At 41.1% G+C, this 25462-nt stretch overlaps 1 long non-coding RNA gene across 1 annotated transcript; it reads left to right on the forward strand.

Annotated features, from left to right (window-relative positions):
- On the forward strand, nt 1-24964 carry LOC144250521 (uncharacterized). Its single transcript, XR_013342501.1, has 3 exons — nt 1-218; nt 22079-22139; nt 24714-24964. It is a non-coding gene; the product is annotated as an uncharacterized LOC144250521 (long non-coding RNA).
- Nucleotides 24965-25462: the final 498 nt, after the last annotated feature.

A 25462-nucleotide genomic window follows, 5' to 3' on the forward strand; every position in this document is an offset into this window, starting at 1 on the left:
CCCACAGAGGGTGGTGAGCAGCTGGGGGGGTGGGAGGTGAGGGTGGCTGGCTAGCAAGGCCTGGGCTGAGAGAGAGCCCAGAGAATGAGGAAACTCCCTGCTTGGCCAGGAGGAACCTGCAGTTGGAGCCAGAGGAAGTGAGGCTCAGACGGAGCAGCTGCCGGTCCAGCTACAGCCGCAAACTGCCTCACCCGTGTGGACCACGTAAAATGCGATGGGTTAGTAATTTTCATATTCAACATTAACTGGGGGAAACAATGGCCTGTGCGTCTATTAGGGATGGCTGCCTTTGTGGGATCGACCCCGTGGCTTTGGTTTCTTGCAGGGGTCCTGGAGTCTGGAGGGATGTGCAGTCTGTTCATTTTGGTTTCTCACTTTGGCAGGGAGGCAGCTAATGAGGTGTTCACAGCCGCAGAGACGGTTTGAGCTGGGAGTGGTTTCAGCTACAAGGAGGGTGACCTCCGCGCTCTGGAGCGCACTGGGATGCCACCTCAGATAGGTCACCAGAGGTCATCTTATCCTTCCTTCTGTCTCCTGTAGCTTCTTCCTCCTCCCCTATCAGCCAGACCGCGGCAACTTGACCTTCCCCTCCTCCCCCCACCCTCCTCGGGGGCCCTTCCAGCCAGGAGATTCCGGCTCCACCCCTCCCCTCCCCTTCCTTTCCCGCTGAGTCACACACCTCCCGGTCAGGTGATCCTCCCCTGAGCCCTTCCCAGAGCACCTTGACCTATATTCCGAACTCTCCCTGGCAGCCGATTCTAATGGTCCTGAGACAGGGCCCGCCGGGCCAGCGGGCAGGGCGCCCTGGCAGCGCAGGCTGCAGACATGCGCCCCAGGCAGCGGGAGGGGGCACCCACTCCAAGAACCAGCGACCCGAGAGGGCTGGAAATGGAAAGTTATGAGGCTGTGGGCGGGCGGGCGGGCGATGGCGGAGGAGGAGGGGGTGGCTTGTTGAGTCAGCTGCGAGAGCTGACAGCCACTGGGAGCCGCGTGCTTCCTCCCCTCCTCGGCAGGGCTCTGCCAGCTGCAGGCCAGGCCCTGACTGCGCAGACTACAGGGGGCGAAGTGGTGAAGGACACATGCCACTGTGGCTGGGTGATATTGCTGCCCACGGGAAGGGGAGAGGTGAGAAACTATGCAAATAATGGCATAAGCCCAGATGACTCATCTGGAGAATCAGCCGAAGAAAACTGCCCTGCTCCAATACCCGCCACCCCCAAGGAACAAGTTCCCATCCCCAAATTACCCACAAAATGGCCTCTACTTATCTTGTGTATGGGTTCTTTGTGCAGCCGCTGCCTGGGCAGTCTTTGTGTCCTCTGAATGTGAGGATAATGCGGGTGCTGTGGAAAAGGAATTAAAAGTGTTCAGAGTCAGACTTCAAGCTTCATCTTTGGGTATGAAGCCTGTAAGAGGCAATGCAGCTGAAGATCACAGTCCCTTTTGAATTCCAAAGGGTCGTTCTTCGAAACCTCCCTTTACCAGCTAGTATAGCTCTGTGACTGCAAAGTCATGATAGGCTTTAGTCTCCTATCTGTAATATGGGGCTTTTAATAAAACCCACCTCCCAATATATAAGACTGCATTAAGCCAGATGATGTGCATAAAATATATTAATTGTACATAATGATGCATAACTATATACTATTGTCTTGTCTAGATGGCTAACCCCCCAAACCACTCCCCACACCCAATTTAAGAAGATCATTTTATTTGTTGAATGTGTGCACCATAGTAGAGCCTGTCTCTGGGTGTGTTGACCAGGGTACATAGAAAAACGGTAGCCTCTGGCTATGGTATGATCTACCCTGTCTAACAAGCAGCCCCACATAGTTTATTTACATACCACCCACAGGTTAGTCTTACATTGTTTTGGTCCTTTATATCAAGAAAAGCTGTGTGTTGGTCAGAGTTTGGATAAAAAATCTGCAGATTGGAGTAGAAAGTGATTTTTAGATTTGTTCCATTCTCTTTGCTGCTCTGGGGGATAATTCCAGGGTCTCATGCATGTGAGGCAAGTCCTTTACCACCGAGTCACACCCTCAGCCTAAGCACAATTTTCAAATCAAGATATAAATTTAGGAAGTCGCTGCCTAGTGCAGAGTGGATGCTAGAAGGTAGATGGAAGTTATATGGATGGAAAGGAAGAAGGAAGGAAATTAGACAATCAGAGGTTTCCGAGGAAACTAATTATGCTTAAATTTCAGGGCCTTTCAGGTGCATGCATCCCTTCCAAGGTCTTGTACCTCATTTTAAATCAATTATGCATTCTTTTCCTAAAGAGAGTCCCCAGTGTTGTATATCCTTCAAGATCCATCAAGACACCCAGCTTTGTTCTCATTTAAGATTCACAAGCACAAATGAAAATGCAGGTGGCATAGGGGATGTGACATTTTCATGTAGTCTCCACCATGAATTGCAAATCTGAAATTTGCACAGAAATCCACATATAGGCCAGCAAGCACAACATCATAAGGAAGTGTCCTTATGTTGGGTATGGTAGCGAATACCTGTAATCCCAGGGACTCAGGAGGCTGAGGCAGGAAGATTGCAAGTTCAAGGCAAACCTCAGCAATTTAGCTAGAAGCCCTATTTCAAAAAAATCAACAAAAATAAAACAGGGGCAGGGGGTGCAGAGCTGGGCACCATGGCACACACCTGTAATCCCAGGGCCACGGGAGGCTGAGACAGGAGGATCGAAAGTTCAAAGCCAGACTAGCAATTCAGTGAAACCCTGTCTCTTTAAAAAAAAAAAAAAAGTATGAAATAGGGCTGGGGATGTGAATCAGTGGGTGAGCGCCACCGAGTTTAATCCCCAGCACCCCCCCACACACACCCCCAAAAAAGCCAGCTTCAGCAACTCAGTGAGGCTCTAAGCAATTCAACAAGATCCTGTCTCTAAATAAAATAGTAATGGGCTGGGGATGTGGCTCAAGCCGAGAACTAAAAAAATAAATACTAAAAAATAAAAAAAAAATAGTAAAAAAAAAAAAAAGAGAGAGAGAGCTGGGGATGTGGCTCAGTGGTTAAGAGCCCCTGGTTTCAATCCCTGGTACCAAACACAAAACAAAATATAGTGGAGGGGGTCTGGGGATGTAGCTGGTAGAGCCCCTCTGGATGCAATCCCCAATATCTATCTCTCTCTCTCTCTCTCTCTCTCTCTCTCTCTTTCTCTCTCTCTCTCTCTCTCTCTCTCTCTCTCTCTCTCTCTCTCTCACACACACACACACACACACACACCATGGGATGGGATGGGATGTGGAAGAAGATCAGGAATGTGTGGAATTATTGGGCCAATTCCAACAGACTTTCAGAATCCACTTTGATACTTCTAGGGCTCTTAAATTTCCAGAAGTTTTGAATCTGGATGATAACTGGTTTGCAATGGTCAGAGTATCGGAGAAATAGTGGTTTATAATCTGGAACAGTCACTAATCCTGGTCTTTACTAGTGCCTTCTTGCTTACTAGTTGTGTGCCTAAATTGGTGGAGTCACCTTTGGGCCTAAATTTCTCTGCATTCAGGATAAGTGGTTTTGGAGCCTCTTAAGCTTCATAAGGGCAGGGATTAAAACTGCCTTGTTCAGCAGGGTACAGTGGCAACATTGGCCTGTCATCTCAGTATTTCAAAGCTGGGCAGGAGGATCACAAGTTCAAGGCCAGCCTCAGCTAAACCCTGCTTAGCTAATCCCTAAGCAATTTAGCCAGACCCTGTCTCAAAATAAAAAATAAAGGGCTGGGGATGTGTTTCAGTGGTTAAGTGTCCCTAGTTTCAATCCCTGGTACCAAATCAAAGAACAAAAAAACCTGCCTTGTTCACCACCTTATTCCCATTGTTGAGTACAGTGTCTAATAATTAGTAGGCAACATTTTGCATAGTGCTTGTGGATGTGGAAACTGAAGCACAGAGTTGTTTGCATACATTCCCTGTCACTCAGCTATTAAGTGGCAGAACAGTGATTCAAACCTAGTCTACCTCCAGAGTCCCTTGTCTTGACACTCTACACCCTCTATAAATGTATATTTTTAAAGAATAGGCCTTATTTTATCTGCTGTGTGTGATGAATGAATGAATCAGTGAAGTGCCCTGTGGTTGACAGCAGGCTTGATTCAAGGTACACCAAAGAGGAATTCATGCTTGTGATTTTTTTACATAGCCAGCACTTTACATAGATTATTTCACCGAACTCCTAATTCCCACAGCCATCTTATTAAGCAGGTAGCATTAACCTCATTTTGCAGTGAGGAAACAGGCTCACAGAGGCTAGGGGACTTGCCTTGGTTACCCAGCAGATGGGGGAGTGGTCTGATCTGTCTGATCCTAAAGAACACATTTGCTCATTTACTGGGAAACTTCACAATTATCAAAAGGTATTTTGTGTTGTGTATAGTAGCCTACCATTGGTCTCTAGTGTCTTATAGTTTTAACAATGCTTTTTTATCCTTATTATGTTTTGGTTATCGAAGGAGAGGCAGCTAGTGTGATCCTACTTTACAGAGGAGGCTAATTTGGGCTCAAAACAATTGTCATGCTGTGACAATCTTAGAGGTAGTCAGGACTGAAGCACAAATCTGTGGACTTGATACTCTGCATCCATCCCTTCTCACTAGCCTGCCCCTGAGTTAAAAACTGCCTCCTTGCACTTTATACTTGCTGACCCTGAACAGAGGAAATACTTGTTTGTTGTGAGTCCTCAAGAGGCCCGTCTTCTTCGCAAGGGTCAGCCAAGAGAATTTTTACAAAATGTAAATTTCCTTCCTCTTGCCCACCACCCCTATCTTAGTGCTGGGGATGGAACTCCAGGGCAAAATCTAAGCTTTGACTGCATTTATGCCTTTCCTAAATACGTGGAGGAGAAGAGTAAACCTTGACATTTCCCTCCACATACTTAACTAATATAAGAAGTTGACCCTTTTCAGTTACAGAGTGTGGGGTCTGGTTGAAGGTCTTGTCAGGAACTATGTTGCCAATTCTGCAAGCCCATTTCATAATGGCAACAAGGAAGGAATGTCCTCTCTGCCCTTGGCTGTCAGGACCAGATAAGTATACCTCTGAAGCAAATAGATTACCTTGGGCCCTTCTCCTTCTCCATAGTCCCCAACCTGGAAGCACCTAACCTATCACCAGAGAGCGGAGATTTGTTTTCTTTTTCTTTTCTTTCCTCCCCCTCCCTTTTAATCTTGTGTTGAAAAAAAATTCAAATCTACAGAAATGGTGCAAGAAAATTAAAATGAGCTCCTTTCTCTATACCTCCTAGAATAAGAAAGGACTTCATTGATTTTTAAAAATCTCATTCAATGTAGTTTTTCTCCTATTTATTGATTGGTTTATTTATTCCTCAGCACTGGGGATTGAATCCAGAGATGCTCCACCACTGAGCTACATCCTGAGCCCTTTTTATTTTGAGACGACAGCGTCTCATTAAGTTTCCTGGGCTGTCTTTGAACTTGTGGTTCTCCTGCTTTAGCCTCCAGAGTAACTAGGATTACAGGCATATGCCTCCCTGCCGTGCATAATTTTTCTCTTTTTTACTTATTTGAGTAGGAATTCTATTTGTTTGATTCAAAATTCAAAGGGCACCACAGCGTGCACCTGTAATTCCATCTACTCAGAAGGCTGAAGCAGGAGAATTGCAAGGTCAAGGTGAGTCTCAGCAACTTAGTGAGGTCCTAAGCAACTTAGCGAGAACCTGTTGCAAAATAAAATAAATAAATAAAAGGATTTGGGGATTGTAGCTCAGTGTTTCAATCCCTAGCATCACAAAAACAAAACAAAAAAAGGGAATATACAACCACGAGTCTCCTCAAGTCTGTCCCCCATTACACAGTGCCCCTTTCTAGAAGTAACCAATAATTTCATTTTTTAATTTTTAATGTATTTTTTAGTAGATGATGGACCTTTATTTTATTTATTTATATGTGGTGCTGAGAATGAAACCCAGTGCCTCACACATGCTGGGCAAAGTGCTCTACCACTGAGCCACAATCCCAACCCCTAATTTCAGTTTTCCTATACTCTTCCAGAGATATTTCATAATGTATATAAGAAAATGGTTGTATTATATATTCTTGTCTTGCCTTTTCCTCCATGGTTTCCCACAACCTGATTTTTTTCATTTGTAATCATTCTAATTCATTTCATAAAGAGTGTTTTGTTTTGGTACCAGAGATTGAACTCAGGGGCGCTTAACCACTGAGCCACATCCGCAGCCCTTTTTCATATTTCATTTTGAGGTGGAGTCTTGCTAAATTGCTTAAGGCCTAGCTAAATTGCCTAGGATAGCTTTGAATTCAATCCTCCTGCCTCAGCCTCCTGAGCCTCTGGGATTACAGGCATGAGTGTTCTCATTTATTTACTTTAATGATTTTATTGTATTCTGTTGTATGAGGATTCCGTCATTTGGTTAACCAGTTCCTTAATCTAGTCACTTAAGTTGTTTCTGAGCTTTGGCCAATACTAACCATATTGTAATGAATAACCTTGTGTGAGTGTTATTCTATAGGATAGTTTGCAACCTTTTTAAAAAAACACATTTATTTATTTATTTATTTATTTTTGTGTGGTGCTGAGGATCAAACCCAGTGCCTTATATGTGCATGCTAAGCAAGTGCTCTACCACTGAGCCACAACCCCAGCCCCAGTTTTCAATTTTTAATAGAGACTGGGATTAAAGACTATATCCATGAGGGCTGGGAGGTGTAGTTCAGAGGTAGCTTAGCATGCATGAGACTCTGGGTTTGAGCCCCCCACCCCACCCCACCCCCCCACCCCCCACCCCACCCCCGCCGCAAAAAAAAAAAAAAAAAAAAAAAAGGAAAGAAAATGATTATGTCCAGGAACTTCCCTAAGTTTAAGTACTTCAAAGAAGGGGCATTACTTGAAGTCTGGGTGCTACTCTCCTTTGATCTGGGGGTTGGAAACCTAATTTTACATGTTCTCTGGTCTTAAGTTTTCACTGGTGAAATCTCTATCTCCTTACAAAGTGCCATTGAAGCTTTTTTCTGAATAGGTTATTTTCTTGTGCAGAAATGGTATGTTTCCTACTGTTTGCCCACGTCTCATCTCTGCTCAGCATGTTAGCCACTTAGTGCAATAGGAATGGCACATGTGTCACCTCCATTAGTCCAGACAGGTCTGGGATCCTTCAGTTATTTGTGTTCTGATCACAGCATCAAGCCAATACATTTGAACCAGAAGTTCAGCCTTTATGATACTTGTGTTTAGGAAATGAACCAGAGTTTCCCAAGTGTGCTGCTTGGGGAACTCAAGCATCATAAAAAGACATAAGCAACAATAAAAAATAATGATAAATAGCTATTTCCCAAAGGACAGCTGGGAAGCAAAACCATGGAGTAAGGTAGTAGCCAGGAAGGTCCTCCGCTTCTTCAAGTTAAGTCTTATTCCATGCATTTACCAGCACACATTTCATCGGGGGTGGGTGGGGATGGGCGGGGTAGGGGGTGGGAATCTTTGTTAGCTCAGAGAAAAGGAAGAAAGCCTCAGAATCTAGTTAATGATGCAACTGCCACAAACACACACAAACTATACTATATTCATGGTGCTGTTATATAGTGTAGGTTTTTTTCTTTTTTTGGGCAGTGCTGGGGATGTAGTGCAGCATTTTGGAGGGAAAATAAAAAGGTTATCTCATTTAGCATCCTGCTTTCTAGACAGGCTACCCTATATCTATTCTAGAGTCCTATCTATCTATCTATCCATCCATCCATCCATCTATCTGTTTTTTCTTTTTGTTTTTTTGTTTTTTTAATTAGTACTGGGGATTGAACGCAAGTGTGCTTAACCACTGAGCCATATCCCCAGCCCTTTTGTAGTTTTTATTTTGAGACAGGGTCTCCCTAAATTGCTCAGGGTCTAAGTTGCTGAGGCTGGCCTTCAACTTGTGATCCTCCTGCCTCAGCCTCCTGAGCCACTGGTGTTATAGGCATGTGCTACCACACCCAGCTATTTTAGAGTTTTAAAAAGAAAGAAGAAGGGCTGGGGTTGTGGCTCCATGGAAAAGCGCTCATCTAGTCTAGCACACATGAGGCACTGGGTTCCACCCTCAGCACCACATAAAATTAAATAAATTAAATAAAGATACTGTGTCCATCTACAACTAATAAAAATATTTTTCTCAAAAATAAGGAAGCACTGGCAATGAAGCTTGGTGGTAGAGCACTTGCCTAACAAGTGTGAGGACCTGGGTTCAATCCTCAGTATCGCAGTAAATAAACAAAAAGAAGGAAGAAAAAGGTATCTTTGAGAAGGTAGAAATTTTCAGGGAGTTGATCCCTTTACCAAAGGTCTGCCTCATTTATTTAGCTATTAGGTTGTTTTGGAGAAACCAGTAATGGCTGCATAGTCTGGGAGGAGTAGGAAACATGCCTGAGAAGTCACAGGGTTCTCGTATTGCACAAACTCACAGTGTAGCCTTGGGTCTCATCCTTGAAAACATTTAGGAAATTCCTAAATATGTGTATTCATGCAAAAGATATGTACACAAAGTAAAGACAGCGTCAAAACTTCTGAGCGCCGGTCCAGCTTCAAAATAAGTAGTCACGGTCACCATCTAGAAGTTCTGCTTTGTGTGTGACTGTTAACAATTGAAATAATTGCCACCTTGTTACCTGGGTGGGAGCCTGACAAGTTCATTTATTTTACAAACCTTTATTGAGTACCTACTGTGGGCTAGATACCATCACAGCACTAAGAATGTTGTGGTGAGCTGGGCGTGGTAGTGCACGCCTGTAATCCCAGCTGCTTGGGAGGCTAAGAAAAGAGGATTGCAAGGTTGAGGCCAGCTTTGGTAATTTAGGGAGATCCAGTCTCAAAGTAAAAAAATAAATAAATAGGGCTGGGGAGGTAGCTCAATGGTTAAGCACCCCTAGATTCAGTTCCTAGTATAGGGGGGCGGGTGTAGTGATGAACAAAATAAATCTTTATCCCATGGAGCTTATCTGCTAGATGAGGAAGAGAAGTGTTAAAGAAAAACATAAAACACAAGACATAGAATATTCTGGTGCTAAGTAATAAGGAGGAAAACAAAGCAGTAAATACAATAAGGAATGTGAGGGCCACAGTTTTTTTGTTTTTGTGGCGCTGGGGATTGAACCCAGGGCCTTGTGCATAGAAGGCAAGCACTCTACCAACTGAGCTATATCCCCAGCCCCCAGTTTTAATGTATAGTGATTGGGGAAGCCTCCTATCATTATAATTTGGGAGGAAGTACTTTGTATCTCCAATTTTTTTTTTATCAGCTGATCACGATCCCCAAAATTCTATTAGCAATATACATTTTTAGGTTAAAATGCTAAAATATTGTTGGGGTTTTGGCTTAGTGGTACTTACCTTGCATGAGGGAGGTTCTGGGTTGGATCCCCAATATCATGGGACAGAGGGAGGAGTTACTCCTGTCCATCATGGTGCCACACACCTGTAATCCCTGCTACACGGAAGGCTGAGGCAGAAGGACCACAGGGATGTAGCTCAGTGGGGGAGCACCCATGGGTTCAATCCTCAATTCTGGGGGGCAGATAGGATTATACCTATTGCTCATGCTGTGCCCACATTGCCCAGTCCTGAGGATGTTCCCAGGACTCTCAGCCGTTTTTTTCTAATCCCTGTGATGAGTGAGCTGGTACTGGGATGCAGGACACAGGCTCCTGGCTGGTTTGAATGATACATCTCCTGAGGGCCTAAGAGTTTTTGGAGTTCCCCTGCAGACAGTGATATAAATGGGGGCAAACAGGCAAGCAATTCTGGGACTTGAGTTCTCTAGCCTATGGTTCATATAACAGACCTTGGAAAAAAATTCTTTGGGAAATCCTGAAAGTTTCCTTCTTATTCAATGCAAGAAAGCTGCATTACTTACGATGGCATTTGCCTCATTTTTGAAATTAGATTTTACTTTCTATCTGTATTCTTCATTTACCTTTGTTCCAACAAGTTCAGTTCTTCAAAATATTTCTATAACCATAACCATTTCAGACCATGGTCCCAAATTCAAATGTATACAGGGAGCAGGTAGGAATGGATACAAGCAAGTGAAAGGCACTAGGGACTGGTGGGGACTGTGACCAACTGAAGAGAACATCCTTCCATTCTGCTTCTGGGTTGGTTATCAACTTGAGTGTGAGAGTTCATGTTGCTAGAAGTCCTAAGAGATTGGAAATCCACATTTTTTTTAGGCAAAATATTCTGCTTTTAAATGTTGGTAACTAATTCAAGATAGTTAAAGACACTGTGCAGATTAAATACGTCATCTCTCACAAAAACAGATAATTTTGTTGCAGTGTGGAACATGATGGGAACCATATTCAAAAATACAAACCAATAGGTTATTTTGAAGAAACCAGCAACATTTGGGTCATCCCAACATTTGGTCAGAGTGGAAGAGAATGTGCGACTTCCGGTGAATCCCTCAGGCCCCTCCCTCAAGCATTAATTTCCTCTTCTGCAGAAAGAGGGGGCTGGACCTAAAGGTTTTCAAAATGTGCCCCTGTAAGCCCAGGAAGTCTTCAGAGATGCCTGCAAGGGCTGGGGAAGGGTGGGGGATCCTAGGGCTTACAGAAGGACAGCTCAGCCTTTGTTCTGTTTTCTCTTTGGGGCTTCTGCTTTTTGGTTTTTACGTCTTGGACTTGTGCCAAGAGTTTAAAAATAAATTCTTTTTGAAGAAAGAATTTCCTTGCCTTCCAAAAAGTTTGAAAATCTTTGGATTAGTTGTTCAGCTGTAGTGTAAGGTGTTATTAGCTTTTCTCCATTTGCCTAATGCTGCTTGTCTGCTTACAATTGCCACAAGTAGTCCAACCCCAGACGTAAGTCAAGTGAACAAATATTATAGGAAGGGCTGGGGGTGCAGCTGGTGGTAGAGAATATGCTTTGGAGGCTCAAGGCTCTGGGTTCCAGCCCAAGGCTCTGGGTTCCAGCCCTGGTACCAGACACACATGCACAAAATTACAGGGAAATTCTGATACATTACCTAGTGCAATACCTTATTTTGGATGATTTTTTTTTTCTCTTTGTTTTGGCTAACAGATGTGTTCTTCTTTATGGTATTATGTTGCTTATAAACAATGCAGTCATGTTTGCTACTAAAAAAACTTCCTAGCCAAGGTGGTGGTGCCTGTCTATAGTCCTGTCTAACTTAGAGGCTGAGGCAGGAGGAACACTTGAATCCAAGAGTTCAAAGCCAGACTAAACACCCTGTTTCTTATATATATTAAAAAAGATAAGACAAGAAAAAATTTTCCCGGTTCACATGATGTAATAAAACATTAACGTTGCACAGTAGCCTGCAACTTCTAGGTACTTTGCCACTTGAATGAATCTGGAGATCCCTCAACTAACTAGCTGTAAAAAGAAAACAAAAAAAAATTAGCTATGATTTATTGATAACTCAATGCATGACAACTTCATGTATACAGGATTCAGGTTATTCACCGTGCAAAAGGATTTTTTGTCTGTGTCTTTCTAATACATAAGGAAACAAAGGCTAAGTCAGGTTGCAAACTTACCTTGACCACACAAGATGCCAACCCATACCTGTCCCAGCATATTCCAGCTAGTTGCTTCCAGCTGTGAGAAGTCAGGCAGCAGGAGGTCTCTTGTTTTAAGCTGTCCCAGGATCACCTGTCAGACTGCTTTCAATTTCTGCTTCCCAGATCCTCTTATCTACTGAAAATGCCTTGAGTGGAACTCATATCTGTTCAAGTTTGTTGCCCTAATCTTGACTGATAAGAGAGCGTCTGAATTTAAATAGTCCTTGGCTTGGATTTCTTCCTTGGAAATGAAAGAACTTTAGAGGTAGAAAATGGAGGTAGAAATAGACTTTGGGGAATGATTAAATGGAGTTTTTTTCTTTGGTACTAGGGATTAAAACCTGTGGTGCTCTACCACTGAGCTATGTCCTCCAGTCCTATTTTTTTGTCGTTTATATTTTGAAACAGGGTCTTGTTAAGTTGCCCAGACTGGTCTTGAACTTGCAGTCCACCTGCCTCAGACTCCAGAGTAGCTGGGATTGTAGGCATGTGACATAGCACCCAGCGGGAATGAATGAATGGATTTTTAAATGATCCTGCACTTGGCTGAGCTGTGTTTCTCCTGCTGTAAAGGAAATTGCTTTCCCTGTATGTTGATCTTGCCTACTCTTCTAGTCTAACTGGTTCAGTTTCCCTACTGGTGGGTACATGCTGAGAGGGTATCTCAAAGCAAGTATTGATTGTGGGCCTTTTTTTTTTTTTTTTTTTAAATTTAGCACTTTGCTGGGCACGTAGTATATCCTAGGTCAATATTTCTACTCATGGTAACCACTGGATTTTTTTTTTTTTTAAGTTCATGCATGAGACAGAAGACTAGTAATTTTCATTTGTATATGTAGTGTTTTCAGAGAATACATGTGAACATTATTGATAAGAAACAACAATAAGGTAAGACAGGCAGCTTAGGTGTTATGATTCTTCTTTCTTTTTTGTACCAGGGATTGAACTGAAGGTAAAATCACTGAGTCCATCCCCAGCCCTTTTTTAAAAAAATATTTTATTTATTTTTTTTGTTGTTGTTTGTTTGTTTTTGTGGTGCTAGGGATTGAACCCAGGACTTCGTGTATGCATGGCAAGCACTCTATCAACTGAGCTATACCCCCAGCTCCCTTTTTGTTTTTTGAAACGAAGTCTTGCTAACTTGCTTAGGGCCTCATTGAATAGCTGAGGCTGTCTTCAAACTTGTGATCCTCCTGCTTCAGTCTCCCAAATCACCGGGATTATAGGCATGTGCTACCACACCTGGCTATGATTCTCACTTCACAAGCCAAAAAAAAAAAAGCTAAATTGCTAATAATTTATTTGGCTGGCTAGTGGTAAAGTCTGGACTGCAACTTGGATATTTCCCTTCTAATCCTGGGTCCTCTCCATTGTACTATATTCATTTGCCCTTTCTAATTGGAGGAGGAAATTAGGTTCCAGTCAACTTCTGGCATGAACTTAGATTTTTTTTTTTTTGGTGCAATGCTGGGATTGGACCCAGGGTCTCAAATATGCTAAGAGAGTGTTCCTGCCAGTGAGCTACATCTACAGTTCTAGAGCAGTACTTTCCTATCTGGGCTGCACAAGTTATTATAAAAATGGATTTTAAAATATACTGATGCTAAGACTCATCAGTTCTAGGTAGGGTCTGTGCAAATTTCCAAGTTCTTCTAATGTACAGTGTCATAGTCTGTTTTCTGTTGCTATGACAAAATACCTGAGACTGGGGTAATTTATAAAAATAGAGATTTATAAAAATAGAGGTTTATATAGCACATGGTTCTAGAAGCCCAGAGCATGGCATTGTCGTCTGCTCAGTATCCAGTAAAGGTCCACTTATAGCATCATCAGATGAGAGAGAGCAAATGTGTTAGCTCAGGTCTCTCTTTCTCTTCCTTATTTATTTATTTACTTACTTATTGGTACTGGGGATTTAATCCTGGAAGCTCCACCACTGAGCCACACCTCTAGCCCTATTTGTAATTTTAATTTTGAGACTCGCTAAGTTACCCAAGCTGGCCTTCAACTTGCTATTCTCCTGCCTCTCAACCTCTGGAGTCACTATGTTCTTTTCTTCTTATAAAATCACAAACGCTATCATGGGGGCCCCACTCTCATGACCTCATCTACGCCCAATTACTTCTCAAGTTTCCATCTTCAATACCATCAGCATCAGAATTTGAGGATTAAGTTTCTATCACATAAAATTTGGGGGGATATTCAAATCAGTAGGGTTTGAAAACTTCTGACAGAGTGTCCCAGTGTCTTGTTCAAAACCAGGTGGGATAAGCAGTTCTTTCTGTCAGAAATTTCAGGTGAACAGTTCAATCAGTGTAAGGTACACATTTATGGACCATCTGTGCTAGGAACAAGATTGAACCTGTTCATGTTGCTTTCCTTCTCGTGGATAGAGACATATAATAAGTATATAAATAGGGCCATGGTCAGTGTTAAGGAGGAAACAAACTAGGTAGATGGGAGCCATGGAAAGCTGCTAATTTGAGGAACCATTTTTGCAAAGCTTGAAGGAAAAGGAGAAACAGCTCCCAGAGTCCCTAAGGTAAAGGGAAGAGAAGGTGAAGAGGTCTGAGACAAGGAAGTTCATGTGTTTGAGGAACACAAAGACTTTTGTTAGCGAGGTGCAGTGGTGCATGCCTGTAATCCCAGCGACTCAGGAGGCTGAGGCAGGAGGATCCCAAGTTCAACAGCAGCCTTAGCAATTTAGCAAGGCCCTATGCAACACCGCGAAATCTGTCTCTATTAAAAAAATACAAAGGACTGGAGATGTGGCTGAGTGGTAAACTGCCCCCTGGTTCAATCACCAGTACCAAGGGAAAAAAAAAAGAAAGAAAAAAGATTCTTGTTGCTTTCAGTTATCTACAACAAGGAGTAACAGATAGTAGGTACCTGCCTGACATTTCTTATCATTTACACACATCACTCAGTATGTTCTTGCCAAATGGTACACAGCCTGCAAAGGAAACACATACAGAGCCATCTTCAGGAGCCAGCGTAATGTATGCCAGACAAAGAGAAGGCTTTATTCTACTAGCCAAAAATTGCCAACTATGAGAAGAAAGTTCAGCAATCCTACGTGACAATAAGATAAAGAATGAAAAGGAGGAACAAAAAAGAACACTCAATTATATATTCGACACTTTTCTTTTATCCTATTGCTAATAATCACTTGAAAGTAGGCTATTGGTGTGGCAGAACTATAGAATACAGGCTATTGGTGTGTGACAAACTGGCCTCACACATTTAGTTCTATGATGTGTGTGTGTGTGTGTGTGTGTGTGTGTGTGGTGCTGGGGACTGAACCCAGGGTCCTGAGCATGTGAAGCATGTGTTCTACCACTGAACTACCTCCTATCCTGACATGGTTTTGTTTGTTTGTTTGTTTGTTTCCCTGGCATACTATTTGTTTATTTTGGTACTGGGGATTGAACCTGGGGTTGCTTTACCACTAAGCTACATCTCCAGTCCTTCTGTTTTAAATTTTTGAGACAGGGTCTCACTAGGTTGTCTAGAGTCTCAGTAAGTTGCTGAGGTTAACCTTGAACTTGTGATCCTTCTGCCTCTGTCTCCTGAGTTACTAGGATATGTTAGACCGCCCCCCCCCAAGTACTGGAATTGAACCTAGGACCTCGCACATGCTAGACAAGTGCCTTATTACTGAGCTATATCCCAAGCATCTGACATAATATTTTTGAGGTCTTTACTCAATACATGAGAAACATATGCATGAGACCTAAATATTTCTATGAATTGCATTTTTTTTTATTTATTATTTTTTAGTTCTCAGCAGACACAACATCTTTGTTGGTATGTGGTGCTGAGGATCGAACCCGGGCCGCACGCACGCCAGGCGAGCGTGCTACCGCTTGAGCCACATCCCCAGCCCTGAATTGCATATTTTAAGAAAAGCACCTTTCAGCTAGATGTGGTGGTGCACACCTGTAATCCCAGCAGCTTAGGAGGCTGGGCAGGAGGATCCCAAGTGCAAAGCCAGCCTCAGCAACTTATTGATGTCCTAAGCAACTTAGTGAGACCCCCATCCCAAAGTAAAAATAAGAAGGGCTAGAGGATGTGACTCAGTGGTAAAGTGCTTTGAGTTAAATCCCCAGTACGGGGAAAAAAAATGAAAACAAGCAAGCAAGTATCTTTCCTGTTACCATGCAAGACTTACTTCTGATTTGATTATGCAAGGCCACTACTACTTAATCACAAATGGTAACTAGAGAAAAAGGCTGTATTGGTCTATTTTCAGCAAAACTCTCTAAGAGCCCACTGCTCTTAAATTAAATTTGTTTTCAATTATGTAACCTGGAATTAATTTTCATGGTTGGCATGTGGTTACTCATCTTCTATAAAACCTTGGAATTCAGTGCAAAGAAAGCAACTATAATTGATATGCATTCTCAACCAAAGGTCCAAGAATTCCAATAAACCCCAAATGTTTTTAAATAAGGGATGATAGTGTCTTAATAAAATAGGAGTGCTTCGAAACATGGTCTTAACAACAAAGGTAACTTTTCTTAACCTCCTCCACCGTCCCAAAGAAAATCCCAAAGGGACACAAGGAAATTTCAAGAGGCTATGGATATGTTTGTTACCTGCATTGTGGGGATGGGAATATGAAGGTATCTGCATGTTTAAACTCTTCCAGTTAATTTTAATTAATTATGTATTCCTTTCTCGAATATCAGTTATACTTCAATAAAGCCGGAAAGAAAAGGATAATTTTAAAAATTGATTAATATCACATTATTTTCAAATGGAATATGCAAATATAGTAAAAGAAAGAGAGAAATCCATGAGGCAAGAGAAAAATTGGTTGTGTAATGCAAAAAAAAAAAAAAAGACAGGACTATAGTAATTGTTAAAGGAACATTATTTATTTATCTATGTATCTATGTATCTAATTATTTATTTACTTTTGGTGGAGGCAGTACCGGGATTGAACTCTGGAGCACTTGGCCACTGAACAACATCCCTGGCTCTATTTCGTATTTTATTTAGAGAATTTAGAGACAGGGTCTCACTGAGTTGCTTAGAGCCTCATTATTGCTGAGGCTGGCTTTGAACTCATGATCCTCCTGCCTCAGGCTCCCGAGCTGCTGGGATTACAGGCATGCAAGAATTTGGGTTTTTCTGTGTAGTTACTTTACTGTTTTGCTGTGTGGGAGATCCAGCCCGGGGCCTTGCACATTCTAGGTACATATTCCGTGACTGAGCTACATTCCCAGCCCTGATTTGTTTTATTATTAACAAAAATGTATGAGTTTCGGAAGGTCTTCCTAAGACCCAAGTAGTGGTGTCAAACCTAGCCAATGACACCATGGGAAAATGACAGCCAAAGTATAATCAGGGCTATTTTAAAAAAGAAAGAAAGAGAAAGAAAACTAAGTTAGGACCTCAGGTGCTGTTTTCTCTTATTTTGAAACTTCAAAAGACAAGAGGGATGAGTTTCTCCTGGAAATAAAATGCCTATAAAGCAAACCAGTTGATTAGAAAAATACATGTTTACAGTTTCCATCAGAATTTAGGCTTAGTAGTATAGATGATACATGCTTGTGTGTGTGTGTGTGTGTGTGTGTGTGTGTGTGTGTGTGTGTTTTGCTGGGGATTGAACCCAGGCCCTTGTGCATGTGAGGCAAGCACTCTACTAAGCTATATCCCTAGCCCCCATACATGCTTTTAAAAAATATGCCAATTATAGTACCTGAAGTACTATATTACCAAAATTAATAAAAAAAAAATCAGTGAGTTGGTATTTATTTACTTGATGGAATAATTTGCCATGAGACCAGAGGACCATGTCTATTTTGTTCAATGTTCTATTCCCACCACCCAGCAATGTGCTTGACACATCAACAGATACTCTTTAAATACTTGCTGAATGAATTCATTTTTAAAACATCAGCCATATTTCATGCACTTGATCACTCCAAACTTGATTTAGATGCAACTTCTCCAGGAGTGCTTATGTTACCCAAAGAGAAGCAGATGCACAGAAAGAGGGAATGAGATGCTCAGGGATGTTTTATCAAGGATAACAGCAAAACTTCTTTTTCCTGAAGACCTTTTAAGATTAGGACAAGCAGCTGTTTATAAAAGCTCACAGTGTGAGATTTGAACTGTCAAATAGAATCATGCTTTGAAGTATATTCCTGGCTAAAAGCAGGGGATCAACTAGATAAAACTTGGAGACTCTAAGATCTGTCCCTGATTAAATGGGCCTAGGAGTAAGAATCTAAAGAATAGCTCCCTGGCTGAACATATTGCTTGGTTGTTCTTATTATTAGCAGCCTCTAGATTTGAAAACAGTATGATTTTTTTTTTTTTTTTTTTGGTATTGAGGATTAACTCAGAGGTGCTTTACCACTGAACCACATCCCTAGCCTTTTTTAGTTTTTATTTTGAGACAGGGTCTTACTAAGTTGCTTGCTTAAGTCCTTGCTAAGTTGCTAAAGCTGACCCCAAACTTGGGATCCTCCTGGAACCACTGGGATTACAGGTGTGCACCATCACACCCAGCACTAAATGATCTTTGAGGTAGCTCTCATAGAGAATTTGCTTGAACAAGAACCTAAAAAGAAGAAGTCTAAAGAGTTTTCTAGTAGTATCCGTCACTCCTATTCTAACAACTCTTCACTGAGTAAAAGAAATTTCCCAAGTCCTGGGAGCTAATGTGAAGTTCATGTTAACTAGAGTTACTTTCTGATTCTTTCCCTAAAGTAGAGAAGTACCTGAGCTGTTCAGGCTACTTTTCATTACCGCAGAGATGGATATCATATCCTATTCTATAATGTAATGGGGCATAAAATATTCACGTTATGGATCTACATAAAATGTGTAAAATATTTTAAAAAGCATATTTTAACATTTATAAGTCCTTATCACTGGTCAGTAAAAGAACATTTTTTTTCATGCCTCAACCTGCGAATGAGTGTCAAAGATGAGCAAGATAGTTTATGTACACATTTGTTCAGTATTTATTCTGTATTTGTTATTACTCTTCAGTAGTGTTTCTATGAGAATAATAATCCTTTCTTTTTGTAACCAATGCAGCATCTCACCTATATGTGATGCAAGAATTTAAACACATGTAAAGATGGGGGTATAGCTCAGTGGAAGAGTACCCTGAGTTTGATCTTTAGTAAAGTACACATGCACAAACACACACACGTATATGTAAATTATAACAAAATCACAAACCCAGCAAGTCAAATGTGAAAAATAACAGTGCCACTATAACAATATTCAGCTTTTTAAAAATTGTTGGCTGCTTAACTGATTTTATGATTTAATTAAAATACATTTTTTGGTCTTTTTTGGTGCGGCTGGGGATTAAACCCAAGGCCTTAGTGCATGCAAGGCAAGCACTCTACCAACTGAGTTAAAACCCCAGCCCAACCTTTTTGTCTTAATTTGTGTCCATATAGACTTATACGGATTTAATGTGTATAATACTATAACAAAGTTGGAAGTTACTGGTTGGGTATCACTTTTTTTTTTTTTTTTTTTGTACCAGGAATTGAACCCAGGGGGACTTAACCACTGAGCCAAATTTTATGTTTTATTTAAATAGAGGGTTTTGCTGAGTTGCTTAGCACCTCGATTTTTGCTGAGTCTGACTTTGAACTTGCGATCCTCCTGCCTCAGCCTTCCTAGTCACTGGGAGTCTAGGTTTGTGCCACCTCATCTGGCTCTCATCATTTTGTTTTAAACAGCTAGTTGAGATACTACTTACTTACCACAAAGTTCACACTTCTGTGGATTTTAGTATATTCAGAGTTGTACAATCACCATCCAATTTATCTATTCATCTATCTATCTATTTATTTATTTATATATACATAAATACTGAGGATTGAATATCTGCTAGGTAAATGCTCTACCATTGAGGTATATCCCTTGCCAACCATCTAATTTTAAAATAATTCATCACTCCAAAGAAATCTATGCCTATTAGCAGTCTCTCTCATTCTTCATTCCATTATTTCCAATTTGGCCCCAGGCAACCACTAATCTACTTTCTGTCTGTATAGATTTGTTTATTCTGAAAATTTCGTGTGCAGTACATTGCATTATACAGTTAAGCCTTTTGTATCTACCTTTTATCACAAACATTATGTTTTCAAAGTTCATCTGTTTTGTACCTTATATTGGTACCTAATACTTTTTATGGCTGAATGATATAGTTTTCCATTGTATGGATGCACCACTGTTTCTCCATTTGGGTTGTTTCCACTTTAAGGCTATTATGAATAATGCTGCTATGAGCATTTGTGGGCAAATTTTTTTTGTGGGGGGGGGGCGGGGTATTAGGTATTGGATTGAACCCAGGGGAATTTTACCACAGAGCTACATGCCCAGTCCTTTTTATTTATTATTTTAAAACACAGTTTTTCTAAGTTACTGAAGTTGACTTCGAACTTGTGATCCTCTTGCCTCAGGATCCCAAGTTGTTGGGATTACAGGCATCTGCCACCGTGCCAGGCCAGACATATGTTTTCATTTCTCTTGGATCACTGAGTCATAGAATAACTAAGTTTAGCTTTGCTGTTTTCCAAAATGGCTACATCATTTTACATTAGTCCCACCAGCAATTGTGGGAGGATTCTAATTTATCCAAATCTTCAACAATACTTGTTATTGTTTATCTTTTTTGTTATTGCCATCCTAATGGATATGAAGTGGTTTTGATTTATTTATATTTTTGTGCATTTCTGTATGGTTTTGATTTGCATTTTTCTAACAACTAATGTTTTGGGCTTCTTTACCTGTATATATGGCCATTAGTATGTCTTCTTTGAAGAAGTGGCTATTCATATAACTTTGACTACTTTTAAAATGGGTTACTTGTTCTTTGGTTGAATTGTAAGGGCTCTTTATATATTTTGAATATTAAACCCTTGTTAGTTATGTGATTTGCAAATATTTTCATTCATTCTATGTTTTGTCATCTTTTCACTTTCTTACTGGTATTCTCTGGGACACAAAGTTTTCCTACCCTGCCCCCACCCCCACCCCCCAACACTGGGGACTGAATTCAGGGGCACTGTATTACTGAGCTACATCCACAGTCCCTTTTATTTTTTTTATTTTGAGACAAGGTCCAGCTAAGTTTTCCAAGCTGGACTTGAATGTGTGATCTTCCTGCTTTAGCCTCCAATACGTTCTCCTATTTTGATTACTAATTTGATTCAAATTATCTATTTTTCCTTTGTTTTATTTTATTTTTGTCTATTTATTTATTTGCAGTACTGGAGATTGAACCAAGGGATGCTCCACCACTGAGACATAGCCCCAGTTCTCATTTATTTATTTATTTATTTGTGGTGCCAGAGATTGAACCCAGGGCCTTGTGCATGGGAGGCAAGCACCCTACTAACTGAGTTATATCCCCAGCCCCAGCTCTAATTTAATTTTGAGACTGGATCTTGTAAATTGCTGAGGCTAGCCTCAAATTTAACAGTCCTCCTGCTTCGGTCTCCTAAGTCACTAGGTGTATGCCACCGCACCCAGCATTGTGTGATCCTTTTGATTTATTGTTTTGTTTAGTTTGGGGGACATCCAACTTTATTCTCTAGGTGTGCATAGTCAATTGTTCTGACACTATTTGTTTAAAGGACTACTGTTTCCCCAATTTAAATGTCTTCTTCTTTTTTTTTAATATTGAGGATTGAACCACAGGGAGTTTAACCACTGAGCTCCATCTCCAGTCCACTTTTTAAATTTTTTTAAAATTTTAAGACAGGGTCTCACTAAGTTGCTGAAGTTGGCCTCAAAGTTGTGATCCTCCGGTCCCAGCCTCCCGAGTTGCTGGGATTACAGGTGTGTGTCATAGCAGGTTTAAATTTCTTGATGCCTCTGTCAACCATATAAAAGTCTCTTTCTGGGCTCTCTAATCTGTTCCATTGATCTGTATGTCTGTCCTTATGCCAGTACCATACTCTCCTGATTATTATGGCTCTATACTAAGTTTTGAAATCGGGATGTGTGTTGAGTCCTCCTATTATTTCCTTTTTTTGAGGTTGTTTGGACTACTCCTAAATGTATACTCCTAAATGTATCAATTCAGCTTAACATGACTGCAGCCATCTTGGGTCATAATCATAATGATTGCCCCAGAGTAATCCTAGTCAGTTCTTCCTGAATAGTTTCCCAGCAAATTATGATACATAAAATCATTAGAGTCATATGCGGAACTTTACAACTAGACCCTGGCTCCAGGAATATGCCTCTTTGATATTGTCTTAAGATAAACTAGGTACATTCCAGCCAGGATAAAGTCACTTTTTTTTTTTCTTGGTGCCAGTGATTGAACCCAGGGCCTTGTGCATATGAGGCAAACATTCTACCAACTGAGCTATATCTCAAGCCCCAAAGTCACTTTTATCCTGTACTATAAGTATGTCCCTTTATCTGACCCAAATTGTGGGGATCCACATGGCCTTGTTGCTGCCTGGGACCATGCTTATGTTACTAAGTCCTCCAATAAATTGCACTCTATGTAATCCTAGATCTGTCTGTCTGCTTCTCTTTCTTCAGTCTCCTAGTGCCTTGGGGCCAGTCAGTCCTTATAAGCTAGGATGGAGTTATTCTGGAACATGTGAGTATCACTTATTATTTTTGTGATGCTGGGGATTGAATGAACCCAGGGTTTTGTGCATGCAAGGCAAGCATTTTACCAACTGAGCTACATCCTCAGCCCGTGAGTATCACTTTTGTAGGTATCACTATGATAGGGTCTAATCCTTGGTTTTGAAGTTTCATGACCTTGGTGGTGTCAGTTTTTCCCCAAAGTGAATATATACTGAAGCATTGGTTGATATTCCTCAAGCTTGCAGGAAAATTCCACAAATTTGCATTGTGGGATATTCTTTTGGTGACCTGAATCAAAATGCCTTGTCAGAAAACTCCACCCTTTAGGTTGGCAAATTAGTTGCTTAAAAAAAAACTTGCTAGGCCAGGCACCTTGGCTCATGCTTGTAATCCCAGCAGTTTGAGAGGCTGAGACAGGAGGATTGTCAGTTCAAAGCCAGCCTCAGCCATGGTGAGGTGCTAAGCAACTCAGTGAGACCCTGTCTCTAAATAAAATACAAAGTAGGGTTGGGGATGTGACTCAGTGGTTGAATACCCCTGAGTTCAATCCCCAGTACCAAAACAAACAAACAACAACAACAACAAAACATGCATAGGTCTGGAGATGTATGTCGCTCAATAGTAGAGAGCTTGCCTAGCATGTGCAAGATCCTGCGTTATCCCCAGTACTGCAAAAAGGAAAGAGAGAGAGAGAGAGAGAGAGAGAGAGAGAGAGAGAGAGAGAGAGGAAGGAAAGAAGGAAGGAAGTGAGGGAGGAAGAGAGGGAGGGAGAAGAAACAAACATGCTTGATAAACATGGAGTTGGAAACTCAGGCATAATGGTAAGAGTTGCAGGTTTTGGAGCCAGGCAGGTTGGTTTATTCCACCCTGCCCCCCCTCCATGTACTGAGGATTGAACCCACAGGTGCTCTACCATTGAGCCAAAAATCCCTGTCCTTTTTTATTTTGAGACAGGGTTTCACCAAATTGCTCAAGCAGGCCTCAAACTTTTGATCCTCCTTCCTTACCCTTCTGAGTAGCCAGGATTATAGGCATGTGACAGCACACTTAGTAGGGTCAGATAGTTATAAGTTTGAATACTATTTCTGTATAGCTAGGGCAAGATTTTGGACTGTGTTCTGTAAAATGGGGAACAATAATTCTTTTCTCATTGAGTGGTTGTGAAGATAAAAGGAAATAACAAATGTCATTTGTGGGGCTTTGGGACTAAATTTCAGTAAATGACACCTATTATAGGATGTTTTATTCAGGGCATGGTGAATCCTTTTGTTGTAGCACAGGCTTTCTGGTGACCCAAATTATTCTATCCACAGGTGTGAGACCTTTTTGCTTTGAAAGACATTGGGTAAAAATGTAGCCATTCTTAACTGGAGTTGGAAGAGGGGATTTGGAGAATGTGATTACCATTTGGCTTTTTACATTCTATTGCCTCACAGGAGTGGTAGGCCAGGGTTGGTAGATTTTTTTTTTAATTTAATTGAACCTAGTGCTAGGCAGGTGCTCTACCCTTGAGCTACCACTCCAGTCCCTGTTGCTAGATTTTGATATTGTTTTGTTTATTGTATTGTTGGTACTTCTTAACTTCAATTGTAGAGGGTAGTATGTACTGATCTAATTCCTAAACTTTGAGATTCTTCCTCCTGTATAACTTCTCCAGAGTCTACATATTCATAAAGTTCAAACACTCATAATATCACAAATGACATAATATCACATGTCACAAGAATGCATGTACTTTATCTACAGGAAAACCCTACCCAAAGATCTTTCTCAAAACCTCAGAGTCTAAATAATAAAAGTTTATCTGTGTCTAAATTTGTATGGCATACAAACATTTAAGAGAGAGAGAGAGAGAGAGAGAGAGAGAGAGAGAGAGAGAGAAGGAGAGGGAGGCGGAGGCTGTTTGGTGGGAGCACTGAAAAGTGTCAGCTCATTACTGAGGAAGAAGACACACAAAAAGACAGGAATTGAAAATAAAAGCAGCATTCTAAGCCATTTGTTATAGGAACAGATTCTACTTTTCCTGGTTGTAGTGGTACATGCCTGTAATTCCAGCAACTCAGGAGACTGAGGCAGGAGGACAGCAAGGCCATCCTGGGCAACTTAGTGAGATCCTCTTTCAAAATAAACCTTTTAAGAAGTGGGGGCTAGGGATGTGGCTCAGTGATAGAGCACCCTAGATTCAATCTCCAGTAAACCCTCCCCCCCCCAAAAAAAAAACACTTTTGAGGACATAAGACACAATAATGTTAATAATTTTAATGACCTTAATCACCAAGTATAGGTAATTTCCAGAGCTGTATTTACGAAAACATATTTTCCATCCGATGGTGGGAGTAAGTTCTTTAAAGCAGTCAGTTTTTCATTTATATGGGCTATCTTAATCTTCTATGATGCTAGATAAATGAGGTGTTACTGGCCTTAAAATTGACTCAACAAGTTGAATTTGCAAACCAAAGCATTATTCAAATAAGAAGTAGTGTAGGGAGCTCCTTGATTAACTCTTCCTGTGCATCCTTATTCTGGAGGTTGTTATTAAGTATCTTGGAGGGGACTAAACTGTAATTCTTTTTCCTGGCAGGGTTTCCTCCCACCCTCTTCAGCATCTCAGCTAGAATTGTATTGATCTACTCTGGAGAGCCTTTATGAGCAAATATAAAGAATGAAAATACTGAGCAACTAGTACTGTGTATACAGCAGACACTCTAGCCAAGCAATAAGCAAGGACCCTGACCGCTCTTTTGTGGAGGCTGAAATTTAAGAGATTTCTATCAACTAGAAGGTGAATGTTATATATCACTCACATTGTATGTGAAAACAGTAAACAGTTCTGCTGGCAAGTGCTATTTTATTTCCTTTCATTTATCTATTGACGCTGAGGATCCAACACTGGGAAATGCTAGGCAAGTGCTCTACCACTGAGCCACACCCCAGCCCAAAAGCTTTCAATAAACAGGTAGGCTGTGTGAAGTTCAAACATTTAATTATTTTGTCTATCTCGGGTTTTAATATGGATTTTAAATTTTTAATTAGGTATAAGGTCAGCTCTAGGCCTGAAAGTAGAATTTTAGAGCTGGGAGGCTTTTAGAAAACTTGTCTGGCCTCTTCATTTTACAGAGGGAAAACCGAGGCCCTGGGACACGTTATGATTTAATGTAGGTCACCGGGTTAATTAGTGACAAAGACGGAACCCAAGTGCCCCAACACCTTCGTGAGTTTTCCAGTATGCCCCCTACTCCTAACCCAGTGTTGCCCTCCCATCCCCTTTTGATCTCCCGCCTCCTTCTTTCTTTCCCTTTCTTAACTGTGCAATTTGGAACGGGAGCCTGA

The sequence above is a fragment of the Urocitellus parryii genome, chromosome 15 (genome assembly GCF_045843805.1).
Source record: "Urocitellus parryii isolate mUroPar1 chromosome 15, mUroPar1.hap1, whole genome shotgun sequence".
Taxonomy (NCBI): domain Eukaryota; kingdom Metazoa; phylum Chordata; class Mammalia; order Rodentia; family Sciuridae; genus Urocitellus; species Urocitellus parryii.